The 13,771-nt window shown below is 35.2% G+C and overlaps 1 pseudogene; it reads right to left on the minus strand.

Moving 5' to 3' along the window:
- Window positions 1-5,606: 5,606 nt before the first annotated feature.
- LOC141680316 (ATP sulfurylase 1, chloroplastic-like) lies at window positions 5,607-9,085 on the minus strand (annotated as a pseudogene).
- Window positions 9,086-13,771: the final 4,686 nt, after the last annotated feature.

The raw sequence follows: 13,771 nt of genomic DNA on the forward strand, positions 1-13,771 counted from the left end.
TTTGGGGTCTTTTATTCTGTACGATCAAGTAATAATACAATATCTGGAGGGAGTATATGAGGATTAAATAAAGGTAGATGGAGAAGGCCTTTGAAAGAAAGAAGAAATTTGTCGTAGAGATAAGTCGGATTGATAGTACATGTAAGTATGAGAAGCTGGGTGATTTTTGCTTTTTATGTGGTTGGTGACACACAGAGATTTTTGTCGAAAGAAATTTGAGGGGGAGGCTCAGGTATGAGGGAATGGGGAAGCTGGCTTCGAGCACCACCAAGGAGGGGCGGCGCAGGGGAGGAGCAAATGGCTCCGGGAGAGGGGTGGAATTGGGGCGAGAAAGTTGGAGAGTTACGATAATGAATTCAAAAATGCTAAATTTTTCGCAGTCAGTATGAGTGGATAGCTAGAAGGGAGATTGAAATCCTGCGATTATTAAGGGAGGTTTGAATTTAAGGGGACGCAATTTTAGCAGGGAGGAATTTCTGTTTTGGAAAAGTGTAGTGGGTCGGGTGAACTGATGGGCTGGATTTGGATGAAAGAAACTAACGGACTGGGCTTACTGTCACAAGATACCAGAAACAAATAAGTCACAACACCATGAGTCTATACTTTTCTATGGTTGATTGTAGGACTCTTTTGATACTGAATTGGCTACGCTTGCTATGCAAGCTAGCCAGCATAATGATTTACTTAAGTTGGAACTGTCGGGGGTTGGGGAACCCTCGCAAGTTCGAGTGATTCGCGATTTGGTTCGCGATCGTAAACCTGATGTGTTCTTTTTGATTGAGACAATTTCAGTTAATAGTAAATAGAGAGCTTCGAGGGAGGTTGGGTTTCACTAGTAGTTTTGCAGTTGATAGAGTTAGGAGGAGTGGGGTCTAGCAGTGTTTTGGAAGGCTATATTGATTGTAGTATTTCGAGTTATTCTCAGAACCATATTGACATCACGTTCAATGAGAGGAGTATAGCGGTGTGGCGTCTGAGTTGTTTTTATGTTATCCGGAGAGAACTAGGAGGAGGGAATCGTGGGATTTGATTAGAAGGCTGGTTGGTTTGTCGTTGTTGCCTTGGTGTATCTTGGGGATTTCACGATATGTTGTATCAGCTGATAAGAGAGGAAAACACCAGCATTCGAGGTCTCTTATGGAGGGTTTTAGAAAGGCTATTGAGGACAGCTTGTTAACAGAGATAGAGCTTATGGTGGTTGTATACTTGGGAAAGTCGTGGTTCAGATGATTGGGTTCAAGAACGTATTGACAGCTTTTGCAACGAGTGGGTGGCACTCTAAGTTCCCCCTGTGTAAAATGAATGTTGTTAAAGCGTCTGTGTCTCCATGATCCTATTGTGCTTGAGTTGGTTCATGTCATGATATCGAAGAGGGAGTTTAGGTTCAAATTTGAAAATACATGGTTGAAGGAAAAGTCGTTTATCAATGATGTCTCTTCTTTCTGGAGTGAGATCCCTACGATGATTTGCTGCCTAAGTTATCTTCAGTTTCTAAGTATATGGAGAAATGGGGGAGAAACTTTTTTAATAAATTTAGAGAGAAACTTCGAGTGCAGAAAGTGTGCTTGATGATTTGAAGGATAGAACTGATGATAGAGGTGTGCAACAATACCTTTTCGAAAGAGATAAACTGAATGATTTGCTTCTTCACGAGGAGATTCTACTGGAAGCAGAGAGCGAAGCTTTTTTGGTTAAGAGAAGAATGAGAATACGAAATTCTTTCATGCTAGCGCACTAGATAAAATTAATCACATTCTTTTCTTGAAAGGGAGGATGGAACCAGGGTTGACACTAAGGAGGTATGGGCATATTGGTGCAGAGTTATTTTATAAGTGTTTTTGGGGAAGCAGGAGCAATTACTGAGACGGGGCTTGCAAGTTAGTCCAAGAAGGGTGTCAGATATGCAGAATGTTCAGTTAACGAGTAATGTCGTTTGAAGATTTTCTGAGGCTATTCATCAAATGCACCCAGATAAGGCTAGTGGTCCTGATGGTTTGAACCCCGCTTTTTATCAAAATTTTTGGAAGGTAATGGAAGGAGTGTTTGAGAGTTGTAAAGGGTGTCTCAGGGGTGAGGTGTTCCCAGCTGTCTTAACAGTACTAATGTAGTTTTTGATCCCTAGAAGGGGGGCTTGTCGTATGAAGGATCTTCGCCAATAGCGTTATGTAATGTTCCGTATAAGATCCTGGCTAAGGTGTTATCGAACAGGTTAAAGCTATTTTACCAGACCTCATAACTGAAAAGCAATCTGCTTTTGTTCCAGATCGATGTATAATGGACAATGTTATAATGGCTTTCGAGGTGGTTCATCATATGAGAAGGGCGAGTTGTAGTGAGGGAGAGTGGCCCTTAAGTTGGACATTAGTAGGCGTATGATAGGGTAGATTGGGGATATTTGAAGAACCGTATGAAGGCCATGGGTTTTTGCAAAGAATGGATAACTTGGGTCATGCGATGTGTGACTACAGTTTCTTATAATGTGTGCCTGATGAGATTTAATTGGCCGATATATCCTTAAAGAGGACTCCGTCAGGAGATCCTTTGTCACCTTACTTATTTCTCCTCTGTGTTGAGGGGTTGTCTAATGCAATAGATGTGGCAGCTGAAGAGGGTAGAGTCATGGATATCGAATTAGTGCTAATGCTCCAGAAATTACGCACTTGTTATTTGCAGACGATAGATTTCTTTTTTTCAAAGCACGACGGAAGAAGCCATGCATGTAAGCAAATTATGGCCACCTATGAAGAGTTATCGGGCCAATCTGTCATTTCCAAAATCAGAGTGTTGTTTAACTCCAATGTTAGAAGAGATAAACAGGTACTGACTATATTGAATATTTTAGAAGTTCATAATGACATTTCGAATAGCAATTCTTGGTCTTCCATCTCTGGTAGGAGGTCAGAAAAGGGTGTTTGGCTTTTTAAAAGAGAGAGTGTGTAAAAGAATTCAGAATTGGAGGCGAACCTATATCAGAGCAGGAAATTGGTTCTTATTAAAAATGTGGCCCAGGCTATCCCATCGTATAGCATGTCTTGTTTTCTCTTGCCGAAGACGATGCACCAGGAGATTGAAAGGTGTTTTAATAGATATTGGTGGAGATCAGGTGCAGTTAGTAGTAAAGTATTAATTGGTTGTCGTAGGGTGCAATGAGTATGAATAAAAGCAGGGATTGGTTTTCGAGAATTGTATGGCTTTAATATTGATCTTCTTGGGAAGCATGTGTGGAAATGCATTGAAAACCAGGTGTGTTAGTTTCTCGAGTTCTTAAGGAACGATATTTTTCCTGATGGTAATATCTTAAGAGCTAGCAGAGGGCAGGGGGGAAGCTATATTTGGTCGAGTAATGGCAGGCAAAATAGGAGCTAAAGGCTGGTTTTAGGTGGATTTTAGGTAATGGTGTTGACATTGTTGCTACCAGAGATCCGTGGTTGGATCAAACAAGACTTCTGTGTGGAAGATGACCATATGTATGTGGGAAGAGAAGAAGAAATGGCTAATTTGTTTTATGCTGGGACAAATAGCTGGGATGTTGGAAGGGTTCGGTTTGTTTACTGCTATAGATGCTGATGCTATTCTGGCACGTTTGTGCCACAACGTCTAGTGGGCGATAGAATAGCTCGGGCCAAGTCAAATGATGGATTATACGATGTGAAGACTGGTACCAGTATTGGCAAGGCAGAATAATTCAAGTCTAGGGACAGTTCCGCAATCTGGTGGCTGGAAGAGAATTTGGAGACTACCACTCCCTCATAAGATGAAAGTGTTCTGTGGCGTTTATGTCGAAATAATATCCATGTTCGTAATAGTTTGAAGGGAACAAAGGTGTTTCGTAACACATTCTGTGTCCGTTTTGTAATGTAGATGTGGAACATTTAACCCATGTGTTCTTTGATTATCTTCGCTGCGAGTTGCTGGCAGTATAAAGGTTTACAGTTTGATACGAGTACGTTGGAATCAACACCTGATTGGCTTCTTGGCAAACTTGATTCAGCTGGTACTGAGGAGATTGTGAGCATTTGTACGATTCTGTGGGTGTGTGGTTTTGGAGGAACAAAAAGTGTGGGAGAGAAGAAGTGTTAATGCTTCAGTTGCCATGGATGGGAGTTTTAATACGATTCGTGAATGGAGAGAGGCCAGAGAAGTAGGAAAAAGGGAGAGTGACATTGCAAAATCAGCAATTGCAGCAAGGTTAACGATGGCTGAGGCCTGAAGAAGGGACCTTTAAATGTAATGTTGACGCTTCTTTTTATCCAGGGCTGATACTTTTTCCGTAGGGATGGTTATCAGAGATTGCAGGGGCATTTTTTGGAGGGTAAATGTATGACACTCAAGAGTCCAGCTTCTGTTTTCGAAGCGAGTGTATTGGTGTCCGGAGGCTCTTTCATGGGTTCAGTCGAGGGATGACAGATGTGAGGTGGTGTTGGAAACTGATTCGCTACTCACATAGACGCCATTAAAGGAACGAAGGAGTCGTCTTGAGGTTGACCATTGTGGTGGACCAATGTAATGTTATGCCGGAACAATCCTATATGTCAAGATTTCTCATATTCGGAAGCACGCAATAGGTAGCTCATGGTTTGGCTAGAATTCCCTGTACTGTAAATTGCTTCATGTTTTTTCATCTCCCCCTGATCATTTTGTGGAGACTGTTTTGTCTGACAATTCTATTCATAATATATGAATTTCTTTGGTTTCAAAAAAAACCATGGGGTGAAAAAAAATAGATGGTCAGGATTAGGTCTCCAAGTCTCCAACTAAATAGGTCTCCACTCAACTTTTCTCATCAATACAATATACACCTTTTAACCATTTTGTTAAAAATATTTATATTATGGTGGGTAAATTGTTCAGCAAATATTTAAATATAATTTTAATTTTTTTTAAATTAAACTAAAATTTAGAATTTCAATTATAAAAATAATATTAATGTCAATTATTTTATTACTCATTCTAATTTTTAAAATTTTAAAATATATATTTTAGAACTTTATGATTATATATATAATATATATTTTGCTTAATAAATATTTAAGTATTTAGCATATGATTAATTTAGATATTACTAATAGAAAATAGCTATAATTTTTTTCATGTAAAAATGTATTAAAATAAATATTTAATTAATTTAAAATTTTATTTATTAATATTAATATCTCAATTTCAATTTATAACCGCAAATGCATGTTTAGTTGATATTGAAAGTTAATGGTTGCAACTGTATTTTGCAAAATATGTATACTGTTTTGATTTTAAATGAAGGCGGGGTTAAAAGTGCAATTAACTCTACATAATAAGTGCAAATGTTTCATAAACCTAGCATATTCTAAAGCTTCCTTCATGAATTCAGGCTGTAGAGCCCGTCTGCAAATTTCTTACAAATAATATGTTCTAAAACTATTTAATCTCGTAATGTGAACATTTCTCTGAACAGCATCTCTATGACTCATAATTAACAATGAACTTGTTTGTGGCATTGACCTTGCACACTAATTATACACATTAAACGAAGGCAGGTAATTTTCTATCTTCCGGTGATTTGCTATGACTAATTATGAAGTGAAGAGAGAGAACTCATTCGCCAACTCTGAAAATTACATTTCGACAAATTACATTCCTTTAACTGAAACAGGTTCAGGAACTTTCCCAGTTTCACTGAGAGATAAACTATCATAATAGTCCACCACACTTTCCAACCCCCAGGGCACATAAAACCATCTGGAGGGCTCTCTTTATTTTTCGCAAGCGTTCGCATCTGTACAATGCAGACAGAAATTCATAAGTGCAATGCCTAAATTAAATGATGAATCAAATATAACAGAACTCGGAAGGAACTTGAAGAGCTGGAGGTGGAGGGCTGACTACAAAATTTCTAGGCATTTCATGCACTCTTTACAATACATCAATGTATTCAAATTCTTCCTAAAATGATACCTTGGTGCCAGAAATGAGATAAGTCCTGTGCCCTTGATGGATCAAAAATGCCATTTTACCCTGAGTTTTATCGTACGCTGCCACCTGCAGTCGACACAACTCAAATACTTAGTATTCCAAAATTTTACGTTAGCCCGTAAAACTAATCATGTTGTGTGTTTCGATACCTTGACGAAAGGATGTTTTAGCCGCTGCGAGTCCCGGGGCCATGCTCAATACTTCTTCCCATGGTCGCATCATATAGATCTCTCTTCTCCACTGGATGGCCCATGCCAGCAGGATCACGACCGACAATGTAGAAGTTTGCACCTGCATTGATTCGAGCTTTTGCATGCCACTGCACCTCAGTTGGACCAGCATAATGCATGGGAGAAGGGATATGGAAACAACAGTGGTCTCTGGATCAAGAACTCCATCTTCAAGCACCTGAAACAGAAACAGTTCAGCAATATTCGACAGGGGGCATCAAAGATCAAAGTAGATAACTGATACCCAAAGCAACATTAGGTTTTATATGTGGTAATGTGATATTCATATTGTAGTCCTCTGATTGGTGAAGAACTGACTAGTCAGCACTATCAGTATAAAGTTTGATAGTTCTTAATATCAAGTCTATATATTTCCAATAACTGAGGGTCATTAATTTGCACAAAATATGAGATCTCTGCTACGATAGATTACTTAAAACAACAAAAAAGTCTAGTCAATGACTTGCATCTAGGGCAACAAGCTTACCAAAATACAATAATATTTTTTAATATCATGTACTGGCTATTCTGCATAGTTCATTCTTTTACAACAAGTAAATTGGACCAAATGTTGGGGATGGATCATAATTTAAGTAATACAAATAGCTTAGCACACAAACCTTCTCGTGTTGCCTCATTCGCCATGTAAGTGGAACATCATCTGCCTTTGTGTAGCCTCCCAATGGATGAAGCAACAAGACAGGATTCTTTACCCCATCTCAAGAAGCCTACGGCGCGTTCAGTCATCAGCAAAGCATGACCATTGTGCACAGTTCCTCAGCTGGAAGCAAAGACCGCATCAGCTTTCCTCCTGGTGAATTCTTCACGAAGTTCGGCAGGTTAAACGGAAACGATCAAGACCATCATGGTACTTGATTGGTTCTATAACCTCTAAATCACCTCCAAGCAGCCAGTCCCCGTTTCTTTATGGCTTCCTCCGTAAGGTAGACCAGGGGCAGTTGTACCCAAGTTCTTGCTATTCTTTCTTCTTGTTATGCTTGTAAATCTCAATGCTATATTGACAAAATGTAAAACCAAATGTAAGGAAACCCTGGCATATAGCTGAAGCGCGTAATATAATAAGCATATATTGAATAAATAATAGACAAAGGGTATAAACCCAACTGAGTGAATATATGTGATCAGGTTTCTTACACATATTAGGTTATTTATATTTCTTAAGATAAACCATTGACCATCATAACCTTTATGCCAGCATCAACCATAAGAGTAATACCAATAAAGACGTCTATCAAACGAGCTCCACAGAATGTGGATATGGAGTACATGAGTATCTAGAAGATTTAAAAGACATCTCAAAGCTCAGCACGCCAATCACTCTAAAGTTATTACCCATGTAAGAAGTTGAACACACTGATGATTGATGCACAACCATTCTATAAAGGATGATCCTATAAGGATGGAGAGGTCTTGAGACAATTTGGTCTAATGAAGATAGGGCTCACGTCATTATTCACATGAATCGCAACTTAAATGTCAATGTTAAATATGGTCCATGAACTTTTGACGAGTTCAAACAATGATTATGCGGGTCTCGAGACCTATAGTCCAACCAAAACCAAGTTTATATGATTATTCACACATATTGCGACTGAATGTCAACATCAAATATTCCATGAAATTCTAGCAATATACTACATTAAATTCTGATTACAGACACATGTTAGACAGAATGCCCGAAGTGCTTTACACGACACATTAGCATAGCTAATATATGATGGCCCTCCGCAAATATCTTACTTTTCAGGTATAGTATCTTAATTCTTCTGTCATGCCTATTTCCCATTCAAACCTAATAATTTCCATAGATTCCCAAATAACATCTATTAGGACATCTTATAGAAACTAAAATATCTTAAATACTATTATTCCAGACCTCAACATCTATAGAAATTAAAGCATCTGCAGCCGGAACTCATTCAAATTTCATATTGTATAATCAAATACTGCAAGGTGGCAAGAAAAACCACTTTCTAAATATCCACATTCATGATCTTCTATACAAAAAAATCAAAATTTCATCTAGCACACTCTATTCATTTTCTTTAACACAAATTTCAGTTTTTTATATGCATTTAAACTACAACTACTCAACATTTCATTTCGAAAAAATCAAAAATTACTATAAACATTTAAAAAGTGAGTATAGGCTTACTTGTTCAAAATAGCAACCGGGTTATCACCCGGATCAAGAAGAGCAACAGACCCGACCCGGAAATCAACTCTTATGTTGATCATCATAGCAAGAACAATAGGCAAAGACATATTAACAACCGACCCATCTTCCAATCTTAAGCAATTAAAATGAGAGTTTTGGAGGAACTCGATTCTGTCATGAACCCTTTTAATGGTCTGGCCCAACCTTCACTCACAATGAACCCATTCAAGATCCACCTTTGATAGCTTGATTTTGGGCAAAGCCACTTGGGCCTTCTTCAAATCTCTTTCTGATTCTTTACTATGAGTTGTGTTAGCTTCCCGCCGTCCGGGTCGATTAACCCGGATGAAATTCGGGTCGTGGGTCGGGTTATTTGGTGCGAAAGAGGGAGGAATGGGAGTTTGAGAGAGTGGTGAAATGAGGGTTTGGGGTTTGGGGAAGGAAATGAATGTGGAGTTGGGTCTTGATGAAGAGGTTGGACTGGTTGCCATTGGTTTTGGTTGTAAGTATTTATTTGGGGTTGTATGTAGAGGTTGTGCTGTAGCCTGTAGTATATAGGCTGGATGGTATAGAAGAGGAAGAAGGGTAGTTTTGGAAGAATATGAGCTTTAGTTTGAATATTGATTTTGAAAGTCTGAAAAAAACAATTAAATTTGCATGTTTAATGAAAAATTAAAAAAGGCTATACTTTGTATACGGAGCAATGACCATATGTCAAAAAGACCATATCACCGCAGAAAAATTAAAAATAAATTACAATTTAAGCTTTGGTGTGTGTGGGTAGGACTGGGGAGGATGAACCTGGACACTAATCACTGTTTTCTCTCTGCTTAATTGTCGTACGTATCTTTTTTTACTTATTTTCTGATCAACTACACCGGATACTTTGTTTAATGTAAATCGATAATCGATTTAAATCTTTATTTTTTATTAAGTTCTTGTAGATTTTAAAATATACTCCATATTTCATTTAAAGTAATTCTCTCGGTAAATAACAATTAAATTGGTGTATTGTCATGAATTATGCCATTTATAGTTCTTTACATGGGTGTTAATGAAGTAATTATTTCAAATTATAAAAGTTTCAACTGTTTCAAATGGATTTTCCGGTCCTGCCTGTGTGGACTTGGACCACATAAAAATCCAGTGTGCTCACGAAAGCTTAGAACACCCCAGACGCCACAAACCCTCTAATTCGGGTAATTTGATGGGTTTCGGATTTAATCCATGTTTGACCGGATAATTTTTGGATTATAATATATTTGAAATTATTCAGATTTGATCACGTATAATTTATTTCGGGTCTATTTTAAATTAAAATCGGATAAAATTTAAATTAAGTCGAATAAATTTCGATTGGGATTCATTATTTTATAAAAATTACATATTAATATATTGAGAGATAGATATTTGGCAAAGGAATTGTTTTTGAGTTTTCTAGCATTTCTTGACATTATATAATACTCAAAAGTTCTGAATTTTGACTATTTACATGCATATTAAAGTATTTAAAAATACTACTCTACAATTAAATTTATATAAAATTATATTAGATTTTATTTATAGAAAATTAAATATTAAATTTATTAAGTTATTTATTTAGCAATAAAATAGGTCATAAGGTAAAATGATTTACTAATTCGAAGGGATGGACTAATTTTTACTTGTAACATAAATGTTCAAGTTTAGATCACCACTATTCACTGATACAAATTTAGTTTAATATAAGATAATAGTTTTCTTATTAATATATTTGAGTTTATGAGATTAAATTAATTTATGAATAATTGAATCTTAATAATTTTTTATATCTTAATTAATGAAATGAATGTGTTTCTCATCAATTACGCATATAATTTTTAATTATTTTATGTATATTAAATTTTTTTTGTCTTTGATTTAAATAATCTATCAAATATATATAAATAGTTGATAATGGTTATACATTAAATTCAAAAATAAGAGTTTAACATAATATTGATTTTTATAATATGTAAAATATATATTTGGATCACACTGTTGGAGTTCGTCAGAAATTTGAATCAAAAATTGGATAATTTAATAGTTTAAATTTAAATTTTTGGATAAAAATCATTGTAAATAACTTAACACATATATGAAATTCTTTTCTCAACAACTTCACATGCAAACGTGTATTTTAAGACAAGCGTAACTGTGCATCCGTATGCCCAAACGTCATCAATATTCAATAGTAGAAAACGTGGAAGGTTTTGCAGAAATTACAAGCACGAAAAAAAAATGCAACATAGTTGGTCCGGGCTGCTGGCTGCGTTATAGATGATGACTTCGTAGAATCTTCGCTAATTTCAAAGTCAAAGATGCCCCAATGAGGCAATTACTGCCATTTTACTATGGAAAGTGGAAACTCTACTTGATATCCAATTATCCATTGCCCTACTCCCGGGGCCTGGTTGCTTCCCTTTTTATAAGTCTTATTATAAATTATGACTCCGATTTATTCATAAATATTTTTTGACCCAACTTAAGACGTGGTTAGATATTATTATTGCAGACACTTATAACAACTTTTTGCTCAAAAATTATGAGAAATGTGTTTGGTAAATTTTAAAAACGGTTGTCCGGAGAAGTGTTTTTTATCTAAAAACTGCAGTTAGTAAAAGTACGTCCCCATATTTTTGGAAAAAGAAACTTTCAGCTTTTGAAACAAAGCTATCAGTTTCACATCAACTTTCCAAAAATATTATTTTTTATTATTATATCTCAAATATGCATAAATTAAAAATACCAAACAGTCATCTATTTTTCCTGATAACACTTTTTCCACAAGCAATTTTTTTACAGCACAACAGTTTTTAACGGAGCCTAAATATTAAATTCACAATTCATAAGTTAGACAAGTTTTTTTTGTCAGGAAGTTGATAGGTTAAACAATAGGATGTATGTATTTTTCTTAATTTATTTTTGATAATTCCACTTTTTTAATTTTATTTTTAAAATATATGTTTTAAGTGTTATTTAGATTTAAATTCATGGAATAAGATAATTGTATTTAAAATTTATTTATTTTTATTTCATTTAAAGTAAAAAAAATTGACTTATAAATATTCAACACTTATATAATTTATAAATATTCATCCATTTACTATTTATAATTATTTAATTTATTTTAAATTATAAATTACTTATTTTAAAAAAATTCAAACGGCCACTTGGTCATTGCCTTTTTGTTTTGTACACGGTTATACAATATGGACAGCAGAACCACATAAAATATTGGCTTGCTAATCAAATTGTGCTTCAATAAATATGTATTCGCATGTTAAAATTTAGGATGACGGCTTGACCAAAAAATAAGGATGACCAAAAAATTAAGAATGACCACTGTTGCGTCACATTTTATCATTATTAATATTTTCTCAAATTTTAACATTCATTAATTTAATACTCTAATTTAGAAAAAGTTTCCTAAAATTAACTTTTTTCCTGATTCTTAAACTTAACTTTAGTGAATTATCTATATCGATTATAATTTTGTATATAAAATTGAATTGTATATCTATAATAATAAAAGTAGCCCCTTTTATAAATTATCTTAATTATGTATTAAAAACTGATCAACTTCAAATAATTATGTAATGTTAATTTTAGAAACCCTTATGGATGAAAACTTAGGGTGTATAAACTGCTGTATTTATTATAAGGTTCGGGAGCTCAAAGCCTTTAGTGGCTGTTCTCGTATTTCGTAGTTTAACTCTACATTTACGAGATGTCTACGTATCTCTGTAAATTAGAGAATCAAGCCAAAAAAACGTAGTTCTGATTGATGGGGTGATTCCCTTTATATAGATGTTGAGAGTTCTTGAATTGGATTAGGGTTAGAAGACTTGTTTGAACAAGTTCTCAGACTTTGGATAGACTTTGAAGTCCTAAAATAGAGGAATCGGATTCCTAGTTGGTGTAATAATCCCAAAATTTTGAACTGTTTGTAACCCTTATGAATAGTGTTTTGCTGATGTTACTGAATAAGAAAACTTTTCATGTCACACTATGTAGGGGTTCTTTTATTGTTATTCTGAGATCTTATTAGCACTCTATATATATATAAGTGTATGTAAAGATCGTCAGAATCCAAATTCGAACACTTGATTTTTCCCGAAAATCCACCGATACGGAAAGAATCGAGTATAAGATAACAGGGTAAAAAGAGATTTAAATTCAAGGATATAAGAGAGGATCATAAAAGGAATATAATGTATTGAGAAATGTTAAGGAAACCCAAGTAATAAGATCCCGGGTATGATCCCTCAAACGATAAACGAAAACGAAAGTTAAGCGAACCGTATAACAGATCAGCAGTCATTAGCCAAGTAATTAGAAGCTAATCAAAGAGATTAGTGATGATGTCATCAAACCAATAAAAAGAGGACAAAGGTGGGAGGGTGACATCACATGGTGACATAAGCATGACCAAGCAAAGTGTTTTGTATTCCTAGTGGACTAACAATGAGATTTACAGAAGGGGGGTTGAATGTAAATCTCAAAACTTTTTCAAGTTTTGAGTAGTTTCCAAGGCTAGGTGTTTAAGTGAACAAATGTGTGTGAATTGCTTGAAGCTAATACAGACATAGATATTCTAACACACATGTAAAGAACACAAAGAACTTAAAAACTTTTCTGGTAAATTTGTTGTTCCACCAGAGATGTGTTATTTCAGAAAATCTGTGATTCAAAGAATTAAATCACAGCTGCTTCCTAGTACAAACTAGATGATTTTCTCTCTGGATATTTCTAAACAGCTCTGAAAAATTCATATCTAATTACTAGCTGCTACTTGTTTATAATCACCAAGTTTACAAGTGAAGACAAAACTGTAAAATACAATTAAAAAGATTCTTCACATGTTTCTTCTTCATTTCTCTATCCAATGCAATCTAGGATAATCTGTGAATCTTTGAATACTTCCTTGTTTGCATCAGAATAGAAATGCTGCATTTTCTTGATTCCTCCTAGAGGTTTCCACATTCCAGTTTGTCTCTGTCCCATGTGCCTCTGTCAGCTTGTGAATTGTCACTATCAACTGCTAATGAACTAAGCATCCGTTGAAGCTTTCATCCGTTGATGCCTTATCCGTTAAGGCTTTATCCGTTGAAGCTTTATCCGTTGATGCATTATCAGTTGAAGTCTTTATCCGTTGAAGCACTTATCCGTTGATGGACATTATCCGTTGAAGCATTAGAGACATCCGTTGAAATTTTTTTTATCCGTTGAAGGTCTTCAATAGTTGATACTTCTTCACTTATACAAAATTACAAGGCATGAAATATTTACAATTAGCCCTCCTATTTGCATATCCATTAGTAGTCAACATGACTGATAATTTCCTACAACATCTAAGAATTACAACTTGAATCCAGAGAATGAAATGTGCTAC

This window comes from Apium graveolens, chromosome 8 (assembly GCF_009905375.1).
Source record: "Apium graveolens cultivar Ventura chromosome 8, ASM990537v1, whole genome shotgun sequence".
NCBI classification, from domain to species: domain Eukaryota; kingdom Viridiplantae; phylum Streptophyta; class Magnoliopsida; order Apiales; family Apiaceae; genus Apium; species Apium graveolens.